Here is a 25,925-nt window from a genome sequence, read left to right on the forward strand (position 1 = left end):
GTTGATCAATGATATACACCCTGTATGATCTTCTTCCATATCCAACAAAAATACCCTCATATACCTTTGCCTCGAATTTACCACGATGATCATCTCCATCCTTGAGCACGAAGCATCTGGCACCAAATACATGAAAGTATTTGATAGAAGGTTTATGTTCATTCATAATCTCATAAGAAGTCTTCATGAAGTATGCCCTTTAATTATCTCCATTCTATGATTATTATTTTTTCAAGACAAAGAAATATTGCTGGAACACTGGGAAGTATGCCCTTTAATTTCATGTTCATTTCCCTTAACATAATCTATTGGTTTTGTATTTTGTTATAAATAGGTACTAAGTGTTTGATTAAAGACCCTTGAGAAATCAATCACTCCACTTATAACTTCTAGCTATTACCCCTAAAACCCCCAAAAATAACAAAATGACAGCTCTTCGATTGCGTCATTTTTTGATAAATCTCTCGATATCTTCCTGGTTATACTTCTATTTCATTATAATTTTTTATTTTATTTCTTTGCTAATTTATGTTTCTCTTCTCTTTTTCACTCTCTAGTGTACTTCGATTTGTATTAATATGTATGCAGTGAGCTATGATTTAGTTTGCGATTTGTGTGTGTTATGAATGAAGCTGAGATGTAATTAATTTGTGTTTTTAGTAAAGTTTTAATAGTTGTTGCATTTGATGATGAGGTTATTTTTATGGACTATCGACTTGAAACAACCGCTTACACACTCTCCCGAATTCCTGCTAATGTATTATGTCCCCGCATTGATGACTATGTTAAACATAATTATATTGATTCGAGGAGGTGAAGTGCTTGGTTTTTTCTAGCTTGAATTTTGAATTTCGGTTCCTTGTGTTTCAAGATGTTACTTGCTTTGGTAGTTCATTTTGGTCAGCAATTCATTCAGTAGTCTTCTTTCAGGTTTTTAACTGTGTCTCGGATGAAACACAATTATGTGGATAGAGAGGTATTATTGTCGTTCATCGCGTCTAGTTTAGACAAGATTGAAGGTAATTTAAATTTAGCTTTTTGAAGATTTTAGTTTGTTCGGTGCAGTCCAAACACATAATTTGTCTAATTTTAGTCAGCAATGTGTGTGGCATGTGTAAACGAGTGAAAAAATATATATATCATTGAGATCTCTTGTCTCAACATGCTACTTCAGTTTAACAATTTGATGTGAATATAGGCCCTTCCCATTATTGGTTGAACAAATTTGAGAGTAACAAAGAGATACCTAAAAGAGATGGAGTTTTCTTAGTTCTTGGTGGTGCATTTCCAGAGGAACCACACAATGAATCTATTATCATGATTAAAAATGTAAAAGCCCTTCAGCAGAGGTAGAGGAATATCATTGACAGGTTGTTGTTAGCTGCTTAGATTCTTACTAAGCTTTTATTCAATGAAACAAGTTACTGACTCTACCTTGAATACCGTTTTTACAGGTAACCTACAATTTATGTTATGGCTTTTCAATTGATTTTTGCAGGTATCCTACAATTGATTTCTTAGGGGTCTTTAATAACAAAATAACAAAATCATTTTTCAGTTTTATCAATTGTCTTTGGTATATATTTTTTCTCAAATTGATGTGCATTCGATTAAGGACACTGATATGATGAATGATATATCAGTTGTTGAAGTGCGGTACAGGCTATGTTTGTCAAATTATATATTTATGCATTAGGGTATTTGTTAGTTGTCCAACAGGGATATCAAACAGGCTCATTAGTTGGATATATGCATTCAGACCTTTCTCTCTGTACTAAAATAACATTCAATTCCTTTTTACATTTGTGTTATAGATTCTGAAACAAAGGAGGAGGTTGCAATAAAGAAGATTGGAAATGCATTTGAAACTTAGTATTGAAAAACTTGTTTATTTAAATATCATCAATTATTTATTTATTTACATTTTTCATTTATTGTACTTTTTATTACTCTTTATTGTGTTATATGATATTCAGATCACTGATTTATCCGCTTCAGAGATAAGAACATAATTTGATGAAAGAAAAAGAGAGGCAGAATTACAGATTGCAGATGGAGATAAGTTACACAATAAGCTTCACTACTCTTCGAATTCTGAGCTTCGTGTTAACTTTTAAATGATAGCTGGAGGTTGTACAGGCACAACTTCGATGAATTTGAAGAAGGAAGGGGTTTCCCACTACCTACATTTTAGTAGCGAGCCAAAGTTTCTTGAGGTCTGTTCTCTAGAAATTACTTGTCAAAAGATTTCTTTAATTTTAATTCAGTCATGAGATGGATGAATTAGTGGTAGTGCAATGGTCTGACTCTTCAGTTTCATATTTGTTCCTTGGAATATGATAGGGAATAATGCAGATAATACACTAAGAGTTGTTTAATTAGTTAATGAAACTAATAATACTTGCAAGTCAACTAAGAAACCATTTATTTATTTATTTATTTATTCTCCTATATATTAACATGTCATAAATTAATTTACTTGCAAGATACCCGTCATGCAATAAAACAAATTACAAGACCTTTTAATCGTAATTTATCATTAAAATACTTTGTTTCAGGTTGTTGTAGGGTCTGAGGACTTGGCTTCCAACCATGATGTCATGCAGATTGTGGAGGTATATAAGCAAAGCACGATCATTAATATTTGTATGAAAACCTAATCATTCTTGCCACTAATGTAGTGGTCTGTATATTGTCATACAGAACTGCTTCTAAAATCTGTGGTTTTATTTTTACTTATTTTCCAAATGACCTTTTCATGCAATATTTAACAAGTTCAAAAATTTAAATTGAGAAATCTTTTGTTTATGCCTTTTAGATCACCCTTTTTTCTCAGCTAATGCAGCGACTTTATGTTTGTGGTCAGGCGTCAAGCTGATGATATTTCTCCATTGATACGTGTCAACCAGGAAATATATCTTCTTACAACAGGTGCACGTGAGAGCACATTCAGAAATGTCAAGACTATTGCCGAGTGCCTTGCTGATGAACTCTTCAATGCTGCTAAGGGTTCTTCTAACAGGTAAAGAATTGGCCAGGGCATGTATACCAAAAGACTTATATAGAGTACTACTAATATATTTGTAAGTAATTACAAATATGTTATTTCTATTGTATACAACATCATATGTTACACTACATTTTGTTATATGTTAAAAACAATCAAAATGATATATTTGTTTGTGTTTATTTTTGCTAAAATATGAAATCGAAACACAATATGTTTTTATTATTTTGTTGATATGGTTTTAGTGATATGTGAATTTGTTATATGGTGAGGAAATTAAGGGAATTGAACTAATGTTTGTCAAATATAGGTGTTATTGTAACTTTAGATAAAATAGTTTGTGAAAAGAAGTTAGTTAGTTCAAGTCAGTTTAATAGAGAAATGTCTGAGCCGTTTCCATGTCATTGAAGTTGATATGTTTTTAATTTATAGCACTTTGTGATTTTTTAGCCGAGTGATGGAGTTATTTGTCAGATTGTTTTATGTATCATTTACGAGATCCGGCTGGCTATATTAAACAGTTGAAGATATTGGAACCTTTCACTTGTTTTAGTTAGCTATAACTAGTACATTGATGGCTTTTGGATGTAATTAATTAGAACTTTGGTTATTTTAGTTGCTTGAACTTTGTATTTGTTGGGATAAACTTGTACTTTTATCAACGATTCCCAAGTTCAAATATGTACTAAGTCTTAATGTTGCAAGTTAATTCAGATTTTATTACTTTTCAAAAATTAACAAGTGCAATTAATTGATATTTTAATATTGACAAAAACAGGGAAAATTGTAATAAAAAATGAAAGAGTGTTACAGTAGATACAAGAGTGTTTGTAAAAAAAGTGTTACAATAGGCTACAAACATGTTACCAAAAGAATTTAATTGTTGTAGAATATTGTGTCACAATAGTAAAAAAAGGTGTTGCAAAAGAGTTTATTGTAATATATTTTGTAGTGTTATTAAAGGTTTATGTATGTTGTAGTAGATCTGTGGTTACATCTTTATTTTGTAACCATAAACACTGAAAGTGTAACCACAGGGTTTCTATTGTTACATTTATAAGTATGTTACTAAAGGGTCAAAAAATGTAACCATAGACCCCTATTGTAGCACGAGCAAATCCAACACCACGAAATTTTCAACAAGTGTAATCATAGCCCAATTTCTGCTTTAGGTAACACTTTTTGGCCATTTTTACACTTTTTTTTGGGTGTTGCTAGAGGACAAATATGGTGTAGTGTAATGGCTCCAGATAAGATATAGGTATTAAAGTATAAAGAAGGTGATCATCAATGGTTCCAGATAAGATTTAGGTATCAAAATATAGAGAAAGTGAGCATCAGCTCAAGGTACAACAGAGTATCATGCTTTAGGGTAAGGATAGGGTTGTCAAACAATTATGAACAATTGTTAAGGAATAATTGACTTTTAGGTATCAAGACAAGGCTATTGGGTATAACTTGCGCATGGTTCAACATCATAATTACTTTGGTATACTAATATGATAGGACTTTGGATTTACTTGCATATCAATCTTCAAGTAAAGTTAAACTACTTGAAATAAATACTTGAGGATTCATGTCATTTTCATATACTACCGATATAGATTCGAAACCACTTGGTTCATGTATATCAAGGTAAATTAAAATACTCGCATTGTATATGTGAACTAGTTATCACACACTTGCAGTGTAAATGAAAGAGGCAGGTTGAATCACTTGCCTTAAGAAAGGCTGGACTTGACTGGAAGGTAGGAGCAACTGGAAGCTTTACTCGACCTTAATGGAAAGTTTACTCTCATCTCGAGATCCTACACAAATAATAATAACCTCATTATAATATATTCTTACCAACTCAACATATTTGTAAACCAAAATTTAAACATAATGGCACTTAGGCCTATATACACACAATTTAAAATCACCTTATAATCATAATAGTACACATAGCCACATATGCCCACATACCATATTTAAGTACCAAATAATATCATACACACCATATTGCAACACTAGACTTGGATGATCTCACTCCACTTACTTAAGTCACTTGGTCGCTAAACTCGGCAAAATCTCCAAATTTTAGCCTCCTAACTCGATGTGCCTTTACTAAACCATCCAATTCCTATTGACCCTAACTTGGGTCTTTCACTCTATTGAATTTATGCTATCTTGCAACTATGGTGGTCAACCAAAAATTCACTCCTAAGTGCTCTAAAACTATGTGGTAAGTGAAAGTGCTCATTATGGAAAATTTCAGAATGACATATATGGTTTTTTGGGTGCATTTGACACTCTTACACTTCAAGTTTACCTCCAAAACTTTTACATTAGACTCTCCTGATCAAAAGCCAACTCCCAAACCTGGTGTGGCTCAAGGGCCTAGCTTGGGCCTCCCTAGGCCTAAGCTTAAAGTCTACGCTTCCCCTGTTTTCTGGGCAGAAAAGGGGTCCTGATTTGAACTAACCTATGACACATGATTCTAACTCAAATCCTATTACATATGGCTGGAAAAACTCCTATGATATCCCTCTAATTAAGGCCCAACAGGACCTAATGAGGGCCTACCTATGACATGGTCAAATCTTCCCATTTCTAGGTTGCAACAAAACTGTCCCCTGCTGGACAGATTTGGTGTTTCCACTCGTGCACCTAACCAAACGTCTTACAAACCTCCAACAAATACCTAAAACCTATTGTATACTCCTAGTTCTAGCTTCTGGTGACTTGGTCCTCAAAGTGCACAACAATGACAAGGTCAAATCTCACTCTAAACCTCAGGGTACCAAACTGATTTTCTGCAGAAACTAATACTCTCCTTTGACCAAAATTCTTACTTGACAAACCTAACCAACAACAACTAAAAACCCAAACCAAACCTCAACCAAGGTGATCTACTGAACTAACTCTCCTACACTCAATATTGCCTTAATGGAGATCATCCTTACCTAAGGTGCAACATAGCAAATCAAAAGTTAACATACTACACTAATTACAAGTCATCAAGTTTTGAAAACAAGAAGTTATATATTCTTTATAAATATATATGAATTATCATCACATATCAAGGAGCACAAATCAAGATTAATACCTTAACTCAATTGAAATTAAATCCTACTAACAATTATCAATCCAAATGATCAAAAACTTCCGAAAATCATGAGTTGTTTACATGCATGCATGCCTTCGAATTTTACAAGTCAAAACCATATGATTTCCTCAATAATTTTTATCATAAAATCAACATGCAGGCCTAACATAGACTAATACTAAATGGTCACTTAGCATGCAAAGGGTTTTATCAAGTTTATACTACAAAATTCATGTTAATATCATAAAACACACAAAAATGAAACAAGGCAACAAAACACCATCAAGAACCATTCATTCGGCTCCTTTATGGTCATAGCGGAATGAAATGGAAGGGAAATGATCATTAAAATCAAGAGCTTCACTCTCTTGACTAGGCATTTCACCATTCCTTGTAGTTCCCTCAATAATACAACCTTAAATCTACGAGAATCAAGATTGTACTTTGAGTTTCAACTAAAACTATGACATGCAAGATCAAAACATAAACTTTCCACTCAAAACTCTTTGGATTACATATGATCAAGATATAGGAAGTAATATTTACTTGAATGGAAGTTAGGTGTTTGAATGAAGAAGGAAGAAAAAGGGGAGGGGGTAGGGCTTCGGCCAAAAGGCCGAGAGGGAGGAGCCGAGAGGGAGGGGAGGGAGGTGAGGTGAGTGGTGGAATGGTGGAGTGAAAAATGGAGTGCTATGATACTTTTGTTTTGTTATTATGCCTTTGTTTTGACCAAAAGTGAGTGGATTTAGCAAATGATAAAAGTAACCTTCTAGCTAAAGTTAGGTAAATTTGCATGCAAGGACAAGGTGGTAAATTGGCCAGTAGAATGAGAGTGAGCGGGGTTGGAATTGTCTTTTTAGCCCTTTAGTTGAATGAGAGGGTGTTTTCATGCAAGGATATTCATGTAATTTGCTAATTACCTAATAACTAATTTTCAAAGATCTATTTTTATAAAATAAAATAAAAGTTCAAAAATTATAAAATCTATACCATAAAATAACTTGGATTTTTAGAAATTTTATGAGATCACTTTTCAAATTTGTGAATGAAATAATTTTTAAAAGATAATTTTTCATGATAAAGAATATTCTTTATAAATCAAAAATAGGAAAAATTAATAAAACTATCACTTTGAAAAATTCATATTCTGAGTAAAGCAATTTATAATGCAGCAACTCCATTCACACAAGTGTATAATCAAATAGTTATATTTATATTCGATTCAAATATTATACAAAGTTCGCAAATAATATTACACAAAATGTCGGTCATAACATCCTCTCCTCCTTAAAGGATTCTGTCCTCAGAATCTAAGAGAACAGATGAGGATATCGGGAATGCATATCAGACTCTAACTCCCAGGTTGACTCTTCGACCTTGGGATTCCTCTAAAGTACTTTTACCAACTTCACCGACTTATTTCTAAGACTCTTTGCTTGCCAATCGAGTATTTTGACAGGTTGCTCCACAAATGACAGGTCTGCCTGAATTTATATAGGTTCATATTCTATCACATGGTTGACATCAGGATTGTACTTCTTAAGCAATGACACATGAAACACATTATGCACATGTTGATACTGAGGAGGTAAGGCTAACTCATAAGCGACCTTCCCCACTTGACTCAAAATTTCAAAAGGACCAATATATCTAGGTGCTAAGTTCCCTTTCTTGCCAAATCTAGACAATCCCTTCTTCGGTGATACTTTCAGCAAAATAGCTTCACCCACTTAGAATCTGACATCCTTGCGCACTGGATCCGCATACTTTCTTTATCTATCTTGAGCAGCAAGTAACCTCTTCTGAATTAATTTGACTGTCTCATGCAATTGTTGTACCAATTCTGGGCCTAAAATCTTTCCTTCTCCCACTTCATCCCAACTAGTTGGTGATCTGCATTTCCGTCCGTATAAAGCTTCGTATGGTGGCATGCCAATACTGGAGTGATAACTGTTGTTATAGGAGAATTCTACCAATGGCAGGTGGTCGTCCCAACTTCCCGCAAAGTCAATTATACAACTACGCAACATGTATTCGATTGTTTAACTTGTCCTTTCGCTTTGACCGTCAGTCTGCGGATGATACGTCGTACTCATGTTTAACTTCGTGCCAAGACTTTCTTGAAATTGCTTCCAGAATCTCCAGTTAAATCGGGGATCTCTGTCTGAAACTATCGATACGGGCGCGCTGTGTCTTAATAAGATTTCACGCACATACAGATGGACCAATCTGTCTAAAGAAGACCTCTTGTTGATTGGAAGAAAATATGCCAACTTTGTAAGGCGGTCAACTATAACCCATATAGCGTCATGTCCGGATTTCGTTCGGGGTAATCCCACTATAAAGTCCATTGTAATGTTTTCCCATTTCCATTCTGGAATCTTTAGGGACTGAATTAATCGGCTTGGTCTTTGATGTTCTGCCTTCACTTTCGGACATGTATAACACTTCGCAACCCATTCTGCCACTTCTCGCTTCATGTTTGGCCACCAAAAGTTCTGCTTTAAGTCTTGGTACATTTTGGTGCTTCTTGGATGGATTGAAAATCTTGAATTGTGGGCTTCTTGCAGTATCTCATTCTTCAATTCAGTCACATGAGGAATCCAAATTCTTGAGGAAAACCTTAATATACCTTGTTCATCTCTTTGAGTTCCAATCTCTTCCCCGGTTAGCTGATTTCTTTCCTGCTGCATTACTTTTTCCTGGCATTTCTTTATCTTTTCCAATAATGTTGGATGAAAAGTCATAGTACGATAAACCTCTTCAACTATTCCACAATCACAAAGTTCCGATTCAAATCTCTTAATCTCTTCAGACAATTCTTTTGGTATTGCTATCATATTCAATATCTCCTTCCTACTCAAAGCATCGGCTACCACATTCGCCTTTCCAGGATGATAGTTTATCGAACAATCATAATCCTTAATTAGTTCCAAGTCATGCGTAGGGTACTTTAATTCATGTAATTTTAATTGTCTTGACGCATACGTAATCACCTTGTTGTGTTGCATTAGCACGCAACCCAGACACTTATGTGAAGCATCACTAAAAATCACAAAGTTTCCTTGGTCGTCTAGTATTACTAACACCGGAGCTGTAACCAACCTCTGCTCCAACTCTTGAAAGCTATCATCACATTATGCATTCCATTCGAACTTTTGATTCTTCCTAGTTAGCTTCGTCAATGGCGTGGCGATTTTCGAGAAATCTTTGACAAATCTTCTATAATATCCTGCCAATCCTAGAAAACTTCGCACTTCCATAGGTGTCTTTGGCCTCTCCCAACTCATAATCGCCTCAATCTTTGCCGGATCTACTTTAACTCCACTTCCAATAACATGTCCCAAAAATTGAACCTCCTTTAACCAAAACTCACACTTAGAAAACTTGGCATAGAACTTCTTTTTTTGAAGTATCTTTAATGCTATCCATAGATGCTGCATGTGTTCTTCTTCCGTCTTTGAATAGATAAGAATGTCATCAATAAATACCACTACAAACTTGTCCAAATACTTTTTAAATACCCGGTTCATCAGATCCATAAATGCTTCTGAAGCATTAGTCAACCCAAAAGGCATCACTAAGAATTCATAATGTCCGTATCTTATCCTGAATGCTGTCTTCGGGATGTCTTCTTCTTTGATCTTTAATTGATGGTATCCCGATCTTAAGTCAATCTTGGAAAAGCACTTTGCTCCTTTCAGCTGATCAAATAGGTCATCTATTCTTGGTAGCGGGTATCGGTTCTTAATCGTCACCTTATTCAACTCCCGATAATCTATACATAGCCTCATGCTTCCATCTTTCTTCTTTACAAACAGAATAGGTGCTCCTCATGGTGACATATTTGGCCTTATCACTCCTTTGTCCAGCAATTCTTGTAGCTGGCTTGCCAACTCTTTTATTTCTGCTGGTGCCATCCTATATGGGGCCTTCGAAACTGGTTCCATGCCTGGAGCTAAGTTGATCTCAAACTCAATTTGTCGATCTGAAGGTAAACCTGGTAGTTCGTCTGGAAACACATCTGGAAATTTGTTGACTACGGGAATATCTTATATGCTGAGGCTGTCTCTTTCTGAATCTACTACATATGCTAGGAACGACTCACAACCTTTCCTAAGCAACTTCTTAGCCTGAACGATTGTAAGAAATAGTTACTCTTACCTATGTCCCTTAAATACTACTTTCTTTCACTCTCCGTCTTTAAGTACACCTTCTTAGACTTACAATTTATCTGAGCATTGTTCCTCCCTAACCAATACATGCCTAAGATTATATCGAACTCCCCTAACTTGAAAAGTATCAAGTCGGCTGAAAATTTATATCCCGAGATATCAATCTCACACTTAGAACAAATTTGACTTATCAGAATCTTCTCTTGATTCGTAATTACCACATTTACTACCTCGTTCATGGTCATTTTATCACATTGAAGTTTATCAACAAAAGTTTCTGATATAAAAGATCTCGTTGCTCCAGAATCAATCAATACTTTAGCTTCGACATTATTTAGTAAAAGAGTACCTGCTATCACCTCAGAATTCTGAACAGCATCCTCCATTTTCAAATCAAATGTCCTTGTCGTTGCTTGCGGAGTTGTTGTGGGTGGTGGAGGTAATGCCAATACCTCAGCTGGTATGCTTGCACTGGTGCTTGCCACATTCATCAGAGCTTTGACTAGTCCGGTTGACTTGCACTCCCTAGCTATGTGTCCAATCTTTCCACACTTGTAGCATATGACTCCCGGCTTCGGCATCTTACACTCGTTAGCCAAATGTCCCTTCTGGTTGCATCTATAGCATGTCATGTTCAGCTTATTACACACTCCTGGGTGTCTTTTTCCACAATACTTGCACTCTGGCCTCTGAAATCTATTTTCTCCAACTTGCCCTTGGCTTGCCTGGTTGTTCCCTTTTGATTCTTGTCTTTTATTCAAATTTCTCTTCTTCTGAAAATTCCCGCCTTCGTGGAATCCAATCCTTTTCACACTCCTGTCTTGTGAGCTCCCAGCATCAGACTTCTCTCCGTAAAATGGAACCTTCCTTTTCTTGTTATCTCTTTCCTTCCTTGACTGCATCCCATTACCCTCAATCAGAGCAGCTTTCTGAACTACTCCTGCATAAGTATCAAGCTCAAACATAGCCACTCTATCTCAGATCCAAGTCTCTAATCCTTATTGGAATCTCTTTGCTTTTTCCTCATCACTGCTGGTATACTTTGTCACAAATCTTGACAGCTCCGTAAACTTCTTCTCATACTCCAGTACAGTCATATTCCCTTGCTTCAGTTCAAGAAATTTAAGCTCCATCTGATTCTGCATGTACTTGGGGTAATACTTGTCCAGAAATAACTTCTTAAATGTTTTCCAAGAAACTTGTTGATTTGCCTCCATAGTTTTCACTGAATCCCACCAATAAATGACTTCGCCCTTCAGGAAGTAAGTAGCATATGGTGTCTTCTGATCGTCCCCTAACTGTACCAAATCAAAAGCTCTTTCCATTTCCTTAATCCATGTGTTAGCTATTACTGGGCCAGTGGTATCATGAAATGCAGGTGGATTCACATTCTGAAAAGCTTTGAAAGTGACAACTTATCGAGGTGGTACTGGTAGATCAAGTGGTTGGTGTGGTTCACGATTATCTTGGTTTTCAAATTGTTGTTGAAGAGTTCTTTGTTGTTGAGCTATATCATTTGTTTGTTGTTGTAAGGTTTCCAATTATCGAAGAATATTAGGATATGTGGTAGATGTGGTTGTTGGGTTCTTCTTTTTGGGTGGCATGATCCTGAAATCAAAGTTTTATCAAAACAGGTAAGAACAATAAGATAATTCGAGGATAGGGTGTCACATGACATTTTTTTCACATATAAAGTCGAGTTTTAAATTAAACAATAAGGGTGATGCATATAAAGGCGTAAAACAATTGGAAGCAAATAGAACGATAGTGCATAATAGTTGAAATTTTAAGGTTGAGGTACATCAAGATTGGAATAAAGTCAGAATCTAGGAATAACATGCTTATTTAAAGGAAACAACAGGGAATTCTACAAAGTCCGATAATACAACAACATGAAAGGTAGATAATGGAAAGAACTAAGGCTCCACTCCGTCAGAATGGGATTTGGTGGTCTTCTCCTCTCGAAGCGTCTTCATAATACTCTGGAGCTCATCCGCAATCATCTGGAGGGTATACTGGCTGGTACGGTCTCGGTGCGATGGCATCTCCTCAAGCTTAGTGTTGACATACTGAACCAAAGTCTCAAGTCTCACAATCATCTGCTCCTTAGGCTTCCCTTCATAGTTTCGGCTTTCCGAATACACGTTCTTCAATCGGTCCAACAGTCGGTTGTACTTGCCCTGAAGCATGTCGAACTCGCGCCTCAACTCAGCATACATAGAGAAAGCAATAATGTCAGCCGACCCAGAGGATGATGAGGAATGCGCCCTTTGCTGACAAACAATACATAGATATATATATATATATAAGGAGTATTAATGATAGATTCGCTTAACCTACTCTCTCGCATAATATCCTATAACTTATACATATATCCTATAACCTATTTGGGCTGTCCAGGGACTCTAAACCGTAGCTCTGATACCAAAACCTGTCATGCCCCGACTTAACAATATATTATACAAATTATTACAATAGTTGGCAAAAGAAAGTAAATACAACCGAATCCAAGATATTACAGTTTAGGGTTTGGAACAGCCCAACACTATTAACTATTACAACCTGATTTCTAATATCGAGTCCTCACATAAAACGATCACTAATCTACCTGAGCTTGGACATATGCATTGGCATCACAAGTTTTACGCGCTGTCTACTTGAATCTAACCATATCTGCTAGCTGAAATATCAGGGTGAAAGCAAGTAGTGAGCCAAATGCTCAACAAGTGCTATACAATACAATATAAAACATAAATCGAGATATAAGAATAACAATATGAAGGTAGAGCTAATAATAGAAAGAGATAGACTTTTGAGTGTTGGCATCATTTATTTGTAACAAAACCATTCAAACCATTTCTTTATCAAAAACCATTTTATGACGCTACAGATTACATCCAGTGATCAGCCGCGAAGTAATCCTGAACCTCGCTGGGTTCTAGAACTTTAATGGATCCCTAGGCAACTTTTAAGCCTACAAATTAAAAGCGGAAATGACTTGCGTCTCAGTCCAGATCCTCTAATTTAAGAAAACATTTGTCCCCCTTTGGGACTGGAAGTCAAATTTTAACCTTTTAATTTTAAAAACTGATGCCAATTGCTAAATAACTACTTAAACAGTAAACATTTTTAACAAAGTTTTAGATTAACTCCGCAGCACTGGAAAAAGATCTACTAGACTATACTTTATCAAGAGAAATTGCAAGGTTTCCATTTACAAGGATTTTGACAGTGAGATTTAGCAAGGTTATCGGATAGTATGAAAGAACAACTTCAAACTAGGTCCAAGGTAATGGCTCCAGATAAGATATAGGTATTAAAGTATAAAGAAGATGATCATCAATGGTTCCAGATAAGTTTTAGGTATCAAAATATAGAGAAAGTGAGCATCAGCTCAAGGTACAACAGAGTATCATGCTTTAGGGTAAGGATAGGGTTGTCAAATAATTATGAACAATCGTTAAGGAATAACTGACTTTTAGGTATCAAGACAAGGTATTATGATAATTACTTTGGTATACTATTATGATAAGACTTTGGATTTACTTGCATAGCAATCTTCAAGTAAAGTTAAACTACTTTAAATAAATACTTGAGGGTTCATGTAATTTTCATATACTACGGATATAGATTCGAAACCACTTGGTTCATGTATATCAAGGTGAATTAATATACTTGCATCGTATATATGAACTAGTTATCACACACTTGTAATGTAAATGAAAGAGGCAAGTTGAATCACTTGCCTTAAGAAAGGCTGGACTTGACTGGCAGGTAGGAGTAACTGGAAGCTTTACTCGACCTTAATGGCAAGTTTACCCTCGTCTCGAGATCCTACACAAATAATAATAACCTCATTATAATATATTCTTACCAACTCAACCTATTTGTAAACCAAAATTTAAACATAATGGCACTTAGGCCTATATACACACAATTTACAATCACCTTATAATCATAATAGTACACATAGCCACATATGCTCACATACAATATTTAAGTACCAAATAATATCACACACACCATATTGCAACACTAGGCTTGGATGATCTCGCTCCACTTACTTAAGTCACTTGGTCGCTAAACTACACAAAATCTCCAAATTTTGGCCTCCTAACTCGATGTGCCTTCACTAAACCATCCAATTCCTATTAACCCTAAGTTGGGCCTTTCACTCTACTGAATTTATGCTATCTTGCAACTATGGTGGTTAACCAAAATTTCACTCCTAAGTGCTCTAAAACAATGTGGTAAGTAAATGTGCTCATTATGGTAAATTTCAGAATGACATCTATGGTTTCTTGGGTGCATTTGACACTCTTACACTTCAAGTTAACCTCCAAAACTTTTACACTAGACTCTCCTGATCAAAAGCCAACTCCCAAACCTGGTGTGACTCAAGGGCCTAGCTTGGGTGTGACGCCCCCCAAATCCGGGGTCAGGCTTGGGTGTCACTACACAACTTTAAATAATAATAAAAAAAAACTGTATATTAAAATAATATATAGATAACCCCTCATAATCAGGATCGCTTACAGGTTATAGTATGAAACAAGAATCTAACCATTTAAACTTTACATTGTCTAAATACAATTTCATTACCTCACAACTAATTTCCTTGTATTAATCACTCCAACATCTCCACATTTCTTCAGCTGGAATCTCACCACTTTTGCTGTCTACTAAAAGCTATTCACCTTGCCCTCATTTGATACTGAAAGAAATAAGAGTTCACAAAGCAAGAGTGAGCCAAAAATGCCCAACAAGTATCATAAATGGTTTCCAGATATCAGATCAGAAAACTCCTGGAAACGATTGTTGAATGATTTAAAAAACATCTTTACGTATCTAAATAGTTGAGCGAACAAAACATCGGCCCTCATTGGCCTTTAATCATAAATCGCATTTTTCCATAAAAGGACAGTAATCGTTTCACTATTTCATCTTTTTAAAATAAATCTTGGTGTGAGTTTATAATTATGAACTACTCGGAAAGGAATGCCATTAATGGCGATCAACAATAAATTAGACTGGACACTAGAACCAACATAGGCACTATAACCTGCTAATCAGTCAGGAGATAGTGCGGATCTATACCCAACTGTAGAGACCCAACCAACATATGGGGCACCCAGGCAACTATGGCCTAAAGGGGTTCGGTCCATCTCCGGCCCATAGGATCCAGCTCATCACTGGTACTCATAATAACCGTCCAGCCCGTAGAGTATTTTGATATCAAATCATTTTAATTTCAAAACATCCCAAATTAGGGTTCGCAAATAACCCGAACGAATGGGAATTTGCTCAAGAGAGTAATCGAATTATAGAAACAATAATGGAAAGAACTGGCATAATAAGAGTAATTGCAGCGAAATATAAAACAGTTTAACTATTCTGAACTTAGAATAGGAGCGAATAAATATTTGCAGTATTTAAGGAGAAAGGTTAGGAATACTTGCAGTATTTAAAAGAAAATTAAGAATACTTGCCTCAATTGATAATCCTCCGATCTTTAACTAGCTGCCATATCACTCAGTCCTGTCGCATCTGTATTACCCTTGACGGGCTACTTGACCTTTCTTATCATTTACCCTCTTAGGTTTATCTTTATTCTGAATCCACTCATTTCAGTATTACACGCAATCAGGCTTTACTTTTACAATCTCTATCTGGCTTTGAACGTCTCGCACTATATGCATCTATCACAAATAATACTATTCAATGAACTGACAATATATGATTGACTAGTCTATACACTTATCCTTATCGTCTACCCGCCCGATAATAATATATAAGAATCACATTCCATTCAGATAACGTTCAAAAGACAGGCTGACTCATTATTTACATAATACGTACATATAGAGCATTTAATCATATTATCCACATAACACATAATCACGTAATTCATGTAGCACATAAGTTGAATCGTCAAAAGATAGGTCTCGATATGTTTAGAGTTGAAGTTGGGTCAAAAAGAATATTTTATCAATCAATTATTGACTCGGAATGATCCATAAAACAAACGTCATTTAGATACGAAGGAATTTAGGACTCGAAATTATTTTTAATAAAAGTAAAATATTTTTCTGAGTCTAGAGGCGTTCGTTTCGTATTAAACTGACAAACGGTTGATTTATTATGAATTTTTGATCATTTTTCGGAATTAAAACGATCTTCGAATTATTTTATAATTAAATAATAGGGTTCGAATACCCGAATTTGGCTTTAAAATAATTTTATAATAATTATCGAGCCTTGAAAATAATTTAAAATAATATTTTAAAGCTCAAAACTATTTTTCAGAATTTTTAAATCCAAATGAATAATTAAATCTAATTAATTAATCAGTTAAATTTAATTAATAAATAATTAAACTAATTAATCAATTAATATTTAAATTATTTTACTAATTAATTAATTAAATATTAACTAAAATTAATTAACTAAATAATTTAGATTTATTTTTGAATTTATAAATCATAAAAATGAATTTTCAGAAATTAAAAATAGATTTTAGAAATTAAAAATACAATTTTTGAATTATTTGAAAATGGAATTTTCAGAAATATTATTTTTAAAACAGAATTGGGTAAATCCGGATCGAACCCGGGTCATGGCGGGTCGAAATTCCGGGTCGAAAAGAACCAACCAGGTCGCGAATAACACCGGTGGTTCTTCCCAGTTTCCGGCTATCGCCGGCGGTTCTCCGACCAGTCCCAACGGAGGTCAAAACAACTCGGTTCGGCCCTATTTCTTGCTGCAAATCTTTCGTATACATTAATAAAACACCCAGGAATTGGTAAACATCAGAAACGACCATCCGTCGTCGATTCCAGCGACTTCCCAGCGAAACGTCGGCCATGTCCGGCGAAAACACGATTCTGCAGAATCGAAACTCAAACTCGACGATGTCTATACGAAAATGACGCTTGTAATATGCACAATCAAACCCCCAAGCTCATACTTACCTCAGATCATTAGAAAATCAAAAACGATTATTCGAAATTATTTAGAACCCTATAATTCGAATATGCCACTCCGGGAATCGTTTGGTTCAAATAAATATGGGAATCGATTGCAAATGATAAGATACAGCTAACCCAATCATCAATTGCATCCAATAACCCCAGAATCAAAATCCCCCAATTATCAATTAAGAATATTCAACCCAAGAACCCTAATTTTAATTTTCGAAAATCAAACACTCATTTCTATATGATGTGAAGCTCAAAATCAAACATATGATATACCAAAGTGATCAGAAAATTATTCCCTACATGATTATAGCATCAAATCATATCAACAACCTCAAGAACAAAAATTCATATATAAATCCTTAATAAATTCGAATTAAAATAATTAAACAGAAAATTCCTGATATTTCTGGGTTGAAATTGATGATTGTTTCAGTTTCTATATTTCGAGAGCTTCGTTTTGATATGCTGCATGCCCGAATCGGAGTTCGATAACGCCTTCGTTCGTACGATTGATTCTCAGGAACGTATCACTTTTCTAGGGTTTTCTCTGTATTTACGGTATTTTTACTGGTTGCAAATGAATAAATGAAATAAATGAAATAAGAAATAAGCTATTTATATTTACGGAATATTGGATCGTTCTGGATCGTTTTGGATCATTAAATTAGTTGCTTAGCCGCTAAGTAACTACAAAAATGATACAATTTAATACTAGAATTGGATAATCATCAAAACCGGGCTTTTCATAAAACACCATATACGAAAACAATATAAAAATATCCCGTCTCTCGAGAATACGGGTTTTATCGATTTATCAAAATAACTATCGTATCGAAAAATTTTGCGCCGGGCCGCGCACGGGTCAAACCGTAATCCGGATCGAAAAAGTCAAAACACGGAAAATGTCTGGAATTACCAGATTCGTTTAGGAAGGAGTTTTCGGAAGAGTTTCGGGTTGTAAAAACATAAAAATTGTTGAAGTCGGACGATTCCCGGCTTTATAAAATAATTTTGTAATTATTCAGAAAATAATTAATAATTCATAAATTATTATAAAATCATCTAACATTCCAAAAATTACCAGAAAAATACCTTAATTATCTATATTTTATTCTGGACATATTAAAATTAACATTAACATACTCACATTTTATTATATACAAACATCCAAATATTATTATCAATCATCAGATAATTCATCAAAAATTCATATAATATTCACATAATAATCATATATTGATACAAATAATGACACGATATTTCCCGGATGTTACATCCTTCCCCCCTTAAAAGGATTATGTCCTCAGAATCACGCTAAGGAATAATATTGATACTTTTCAAGTATATAACTTTCATTTTTTTCAGGTTAATCTCTCAACCTCATAATTTTTTCATAACTTTAACATATAATATCAATCTTTCCTTAATAGTCTCTTGCTAACATCATATTCTATTTGGTGCTTTCATGACTCAATTCAACTCTCCATCTCTTATATCTAATGGAGCTAACTTACTTCCTCTGGATATATACATATACACACTCTATGAATCCGTTATACGGTTAGCGGTGAAGCTAGCTCACTTCTATTTATTCTGTCTATTTTATTTTCTAGGAGGGACCAGCATAACACGTCTTAATTCTCTTTTTCTTTCTAATTCTAGTAACTCATGCTTATTTGCGTTTCCAACTGTTACTCGGTGTTGAACCTCGTCCTCATATGTTTCTTCGTTCAAATAATCTAATTTGTAATCACTTCCCATCGCATTAGAGGCTTTTTAACCGTTCCTGTAATCTTCTTCTTCATTTGTAAATGATGCACTGAGACCAGGGCGTATTTGCTTTCTGACGTTGACTATGATATTCTCCAAGTACTTTTCCTATAATTCCTCGGGTCTCATTACTTTAATCACAACTCAACGGTCTTTCACTGACATTAAATCTGTCAGTTACTCACGTAACCTGAATCAACCTTCATTTTATACATAGGGAGCTAAATTACCTTTCTTAGCCATATACCTTTGAACATCTTATGAATTCGTTATGCCTGTAACAACAGGGCCCATTCATACCCGTTCTATCTATCTCATTGTCTCGATGAACCAACTTAATATATACCAATCTGTTTTTCTTTCTAATTTTAATAATTTGCGATTATGCACCTTCCATTTTCCTGATTTTTCTACTTTACTTCTCGCGTCTCCTTTTGTTTGGTTAGTCCGGCCTATGATTGCTTTCAATCGTATTCGAGAACCTTTAGCTGATCTCTTGAATTTCTCATTCATGTGCGCCCGCTATACTGGGCATCTGACACTTCGAAATGTTCTAAATCTATTCAAAATTAAAAAATTAAAGGAAGATCTTGACAATTGTATTTAACTCACTATTTTGTAGTATTTTTCAATTTCTTTTCAATCACTAACACGTATATTCATCGAGCGAACTCTTTTACTATCTGAAAGGAGATATTAATTTGGAATAGAATGAATCATAACTTTATTCAAAACCGAACTCTTGGTACTAATACTAATTTTGTTGTCATATCAAATTAGACATCAATATGAATTTTGATGCTAACAACATTCCATACTGAAGTCAACACCATTCATCTATATTAATACCACCTTTGATATTTGACAAAAAAATAAGTATCAGTATATTCCAGAAGTCGGATCAAAACCTGCTCTCAATTTCTAACTTTTCCTATCCCTTTATCCATTCCCCTGCAATCTTAGTGATATTCATTCTTTCTTTTCTTCTCAAGACATTTTTCTCTGAATATATCTTGCTTGGTTGGTAATTAACCATACTTTCGTAGCTCATAATTAATTATAACCAAAGTTCATACCTTTGAAGCTTCGAACACAGTTCTTAATTTCTCACCCTTCGCATGCATCTCTTCAGGTGTTCAACTTGGTCTCCCTTAGTTCTTGAATGGGCGAGGATGTTATCAATAAATACAAGTACACTATCCAAATACTCCTGGTACACTATGCTCGTTTAACCCTCAGAAATGACGAGTACATCATATCACTGGAACTCATACTGCCCATACCTTATTCTAATCACAGCCTTTAGGGCGGCCTCAAGTTAACAATTTCTGATGGTTGATGCGTAATTTCATATATCCATTCTCTTTTTGTCACAACCACTTTTGTACATGGCGCGAAACATTCTTTATTTCGTTATTTATTCCATTCCACATTTCTGAAGTTTTTCTTCATTATTTCTCCATTTTCATTATTCATTATCTCTTTTAAACATAACGAATTTCTTTTTCTTAATAATATTAATCTGTTTATTATTGGACAGGTCATTTATGGAGTTCATGCTGGAATGAAGGTTTTTATTTATAATGTTTAAATTCTTCCTAACAAACTTATCGGATTTCATTGTTAGCTATTTTCTTAGCCTTACTTAACTCATCACGGTTCACATATTTGACTTTACCTCGTTGTTCAACATCTCTTTTCCTTGAGTTCACATGCGGACTTCATCAGTCTCCGTCTTACCTTAGATGCTTGAATTTGCGAACTTTCCGTTATTTTACAGCAACTTCAATTCAATCGTCGTTCAAAAGATGTGTACATTCAAACCTTCCATTAATTCGTCATTCGATATGGGTATACATCCAAGTCCTTCCTGGAACGTTATTACAGATGATATAATCTCTTTGTTTTATCTCGTACCTTCAGTTCTCGAAAACATTCTTCTCACTAGCATAAACCAATCACTTTATGTTCCTCTTGTTTATCGAAAAGAGCGTATTTATCTAGATAAAGTCTCGCACATGTGTGTGGTAACATCATGCTAATTCTACTAAACTTTCGATTCCTGCTAATGCCATCACTTCCTTTAACTTGTTAACCGCTTTGATTTTGGATCTGAAAATCATGTTAGAGCTTGACTCAATCTAATTGGAATCAATCTCCATTTAGCCAACCATTAGTTGGTAAAGTTGATCAAATAACTCTTTTAACCGATCACTTAAACCAAGTAAAGACTAGCTAACTAGAATCAAAGACCAATTACATAAAGTCAGTTCGATCATAACATTCTTTTTCAAGAACTGAAATCACAACCATTTAAAGTACAACTGGGAGTGAGAATATACTTCTTTATTCTTATATGTAGAGTAATCTCTAAAAATTTGGGCAGCACCTCCCCTATACCATCAACTACCCGTCGGACTCAAGCCGACACCATCAATCTACCAAATCATCTACAATCACATCCATCCATATCCATCAACCAAATTCATCCATCCACCATAGCTCAGACTATATCATTTTGATTAGTATAGGTATGATTAACTGGCAATATATATCTTTTGAAATGAGATTTTTAAGGTCTTGAATCAATCAAGGATTAATATAACCATTCTCTTCCCATTTCTTTCAGAATATTACAAAATCTTATCAGTAAGCTTTAAAATTTATCTCGTGTCTCAAAATTTTATTTCTTATTTATTGTCGTTACTAATTATGTATAGTTACTTTTAAAAATTATACCGCATTCTTCAATTGGTCACACCAATCATCTATTGTTGACGATACACACTTAATTTCATTAACTGATCCATTTATCTTTTAATAATTACGCATGGTTTACATTATTATCGCCACAGTCTGGTGAAAACTCAATTGTCAAATCATTATTTCTTAAAAGGTTTCACAGTCGAGTCACCATTTATTCATTTCCACTTATGTTCCCGTATCGAACCTTCGTCTCTGGCTCGCTTATGGGTATTAAATTCACTATAACTTATTTACTCAAGGTAAAGAACTTCACAATTTCTGGAAAACACATTCAGAATTTATTTGTAATTAAGATTTCTTCGATCTTGAATCTTCATGACAAATATCTTCCCACGATGAACAGATGCTTCACGTATTAATTTCCTGTCTAAGCCATTGTTCAAAATTCCTTTGATCTTCGATTATCGTCCCGACATTCTTTCGCTTGTATACAACCTTACTTCTTTAGTTTATAACTAATTTATTTGTTACGGTTCGCTAACCATTCATTTCACGTCGAAATCCTCTGAGTTGATGCGTATCATATTACTGCAATCTATCGTACTGATGAGATTCTCATAACACGAACAACTGTCTGACTTGATATCTTCGCCCCGTCCATGTTATCGATGAATGCCTTCTTCCTTACCCGTAGATGTCCACCATTTATCGGTTTGCAGTCGTATCTATGTTTGTTGTATGATTCACGTGCCACACTATTTCATTTCTTTTGAAATCGTCAGAGAATAGACTCTACGCAAGAGGAGAGTTTGCGAATATGACTTTGATTGAAAACTGAATAAGGAATAACAATGCCACAAACGATTTAGAGAATTTGTAATTCAATAAATTGAAGGAAGAAGAATGAGTGAAGATTTAGATGTGAATGAGACAACCATATTCGTATTCAAGATGGCCAGTCTTTTATACTATATGGCATATAGCACATGATTAGGTGGCGTCCCACCCGACTCTTCGTCATTTCGACCAAGCGTCATATCACAACACTGTTGTCTCAATCAGGAATCAAAAATTTGAGAAGAGAAACAATTCAGAAGGAAAACAATAAATTTTCTTTCGTTTTCACCTCATATCATTTATCAACAGAAGCTCATACGTATTCACGAATTGAGATAAACATATGTTGTCGTATTAGAGGAAAAAATAACATTGTTGGTCACTGTCTACGCTTTACTTGAACATGCCTTCAAAGATCATTTGAATAACAGAGTTACCATTTCGGTCATGTCATAGCTTAGGAATGTCATCTGGAAATGCCTTCACATTAAATACTTTAATGATTTGATCGTAATTGCGTCCCTTACAAAATTTATAATTATTACTTCCAATTTCCTTCAGTCATCCGCTGTCCGTTCAGTTTACGAATCTTGTTAAATTTTTAACAATTTCATGAATTGGGTAAATAATGTTTTAACAAGTTGATGTAATCATTAATATTAAACAAAATTTATGTTCGTCTTTCACGGAGAACTTTAAACTTTATTCTCACTAGTCGATCTACTTGGTCCTCCAGATTAACCATACTGAGTCTAGTCCCATTCTCCTGTTTAGGTCATTTTCTGCTTATAATAACAAGAACATAAATAGTAATTCGACAACCAAATTGCAAAAATTCATTTCATACAAAAATCTTCTGAAAGTTGATTGAGAAAATCTTCTCCGAAATCTCATTTTTAAATTTTGAAAATCAATTATTTGGTCGTCATTACTATATAAGTTACTTGCTATTCTCTTGATTCGCTAATGAAATATCCATTTAAAGGAATGCCCATATAAGGGTCTCTCTATGTTGGTACATCTTCTATTCTTCCTTGGATTCTGCTTGCACTTATTAGTCGACGAAGTTCCATTTACTATTGTATATCATTTACTCGCAATTCCACCGTAATGCTGATATATGGTATTATCTCTGACATTCTTGCCATCATTTTTGACGCTTTGCTTACAACCACGCAAGCGATTCGATGTCCGGTTTATGGATAGGGTCGCATCTTCTTGCTAGTCTTACCTATACCTAGTAAGGTAGATATCATTCCTTGCACAGCTCCCGATAAGTGATAGGAATCTTCTCGTAGCGGTGGCGTGTTCGAAACGTGCAACGTTGGTTCTTCATAAGCTTCCATCAACTTGTTGCCTCCAGCGTGAAGCTCGTCCTACTACCTAATTCTAAGTTAAATCGTACCCAAAACTCACCTACCCTCTCACATACAAGGTTCTTACAAAACTCGATCACATTTTCTTCAAAACCGCATAAAACGTAGGGTAGCTTATCCAGTCTCCGTCATTTTATCGATTCCTCGTTACTTTAGGATCTGAGAACTCAATATACCTATAGTGTTGTGATATTCGCCGTACACTTGCCTCAATAATCCTGGCTTACCAATTCCGTATCGGACCTACCAATCCTTATTCACACTCAATTTCGAACTTAAAACGAGTATGCCTAGGATCTTTCCTATCTTGTACGACCTACCACTCATATCTTACTCTCACCTATTCTTATTTCAGTGACCAATAACCTGTAGCTCTGATACCAACTGTGACGCCCCCCAAATCCGGGGTCAGGATTGGGTGTCACTACACATCTTTAAATAATAATAGAAAAAAAAAACTGTATATTAAAATAATATACAGATAACCCCTCATAATCAGGATTGCTTACAGGTTATAGTATGAAACAAGAATCTAACCTTTTAAACGTTACCTCACTACTAATTTCCTTGTATTGATCACTCCAACATCTCTACATTTCTTCAGCTGGAATCTCACCACTTTTGCTGTCTACTAAAAGCTATTCACCTTGCCCTCATTTGATACTGAAAGAAATAAGAGTTCACAAAGCAAGAGTGAGCAAAAAATGCCCAGCAAGTATCATAAATGGTTTCCAGATATCAGATCAGAAAACTCCTGGAAATGATTGTTGAATGATTTAAAAAACATCTTTACGTATCTAAATAGTTGAGCGAACAAAACATTGGCCCTCATTGGCCTTTAATCATAAATCGCATTTTTCCGTAAAAGGACAGTAATCGTTTCACTATTTCATCTTTTTAAAATAAATCTTGGTGTGAGTTTGTAATTATGAACTATTCGGAAAGGAATGCCATCAATGGCGATCAACAATAAATTAGACTAGACACTAGAACCAACATATGCACTATAACCTGCTGATCAGTCAGGAGATAGTGCGGATCTATACCCAACTGCATAGACCCAACCAACATATGGGGCACCCAGGCAACTATGGCCTAAAGGGGTCCGGTCCATCTCCGGCCCATAGGATCCAGCTCATCACTGGTCCTCATAATAACCGTCCAGCCCGTAGAGTATTTTGATATCAAATTATTTTGATTTCAAAACATCCCAAATTAGGGTTCGCAAATAACCCGAACGAATGGGAATTTGCTCAAGAGAGTAATCGAATTATAGAAACAATAATGGAAAGAACTGGCATAATAAGAGTAATTGCAGCGAAATATAAAACAGTTTAACTATTCTGAACTTAGAATAGGAGCGAATAAATATTTGCAGTATTTAAGGAGAAAGGTTAGGAATACTTGTAGTATTTAAAAGAAAATTAAGAATACTTGCCTCAATTGATAATCCTCCGATTTTTAACTAGCTGCCATATCACTCAGTCCTGTCGCATCTGTATTACCCTTGACGGGCTACTTGACCTTTCTTATCATTTACCCTCTTAGGTTTATCTTTATTCTGAATCCACTCATTTCAGTATTACACGCAATCAGGCTTTACTTCTACAATCTCTATCTGGCTTTGAACGTCTCGCACTATGTGCATCTATCACAAATAATACTATTCAATGAACTAACAATATATGATTGACTAGTCTATACACTTATCCCTATCATCTACCCGCCCGATAATAATATATAAGAATCACATTTCATTCAGATAACGTTCAAAAGACAGGCTGACTCATTATTTACATAATACGTACATATAGAGCATTTAATCATATTATCCACATAACACATAATCACGTAATTCATGTAGCACATAAGTTGAATCGTCAAAAGATAGGTCTCGATATGTTTAGAGTTGAAGTTGGATCAAAAAGAATATTATATCAATCAATTATTGACTCGGAATGATCCATAAAACAAACTTCATTTAGA

The 25,925-nt window shown here is 34.9% G+C and overlaps 1 long non-coding RNA gene across 9 annotated transcripts; it reads left to right on the forward strand.

The window, feature by feature from the left end:
- The first annotated feature begins 258 nt into the window (after positions 1-258).
- LOC141668379 (uncharacterized) lies at positions 259-3,537 on the forward strand. 9 transcript variants are annotated; one of them, XR_012553040.1, is made up of 5 exons: positions 259-1,454; positions 1,815-1,872; positions 1,977-2,216; positions 2,559-2,615; positions 2,867-3,537. It is a non-coding gene; the product is annotated as an uncharacterized LOC141668379 (long non-coding RNA). The 9 variants fall into 9 exon arrangements; XR_012553035.1 differs by adding an exon at positions 1,455-1,498 and having other exon boundaries at positions 259-1,370; positions 1,815-2,216; XR_012553041.1 differs by having other exon boundaries at positions 259-1,370.
- Positions 3,538-25,925: the final 22,388 nt, after the last annotated feature.

The sequence above is a fragment of the Apium graveolens genome, chromosome 6 (assembly GCF_009905375.1).
Source record: "Apium graveolens cultivar Ventura chromosome 6, ASM990537v1, whole genome shotgun sequence".
NCBI lineage: Eukaryota > Viridiplantae > Streptophyta > Magnoliopsida > Apiales > Apiaceae > Apium > Apium graveolens.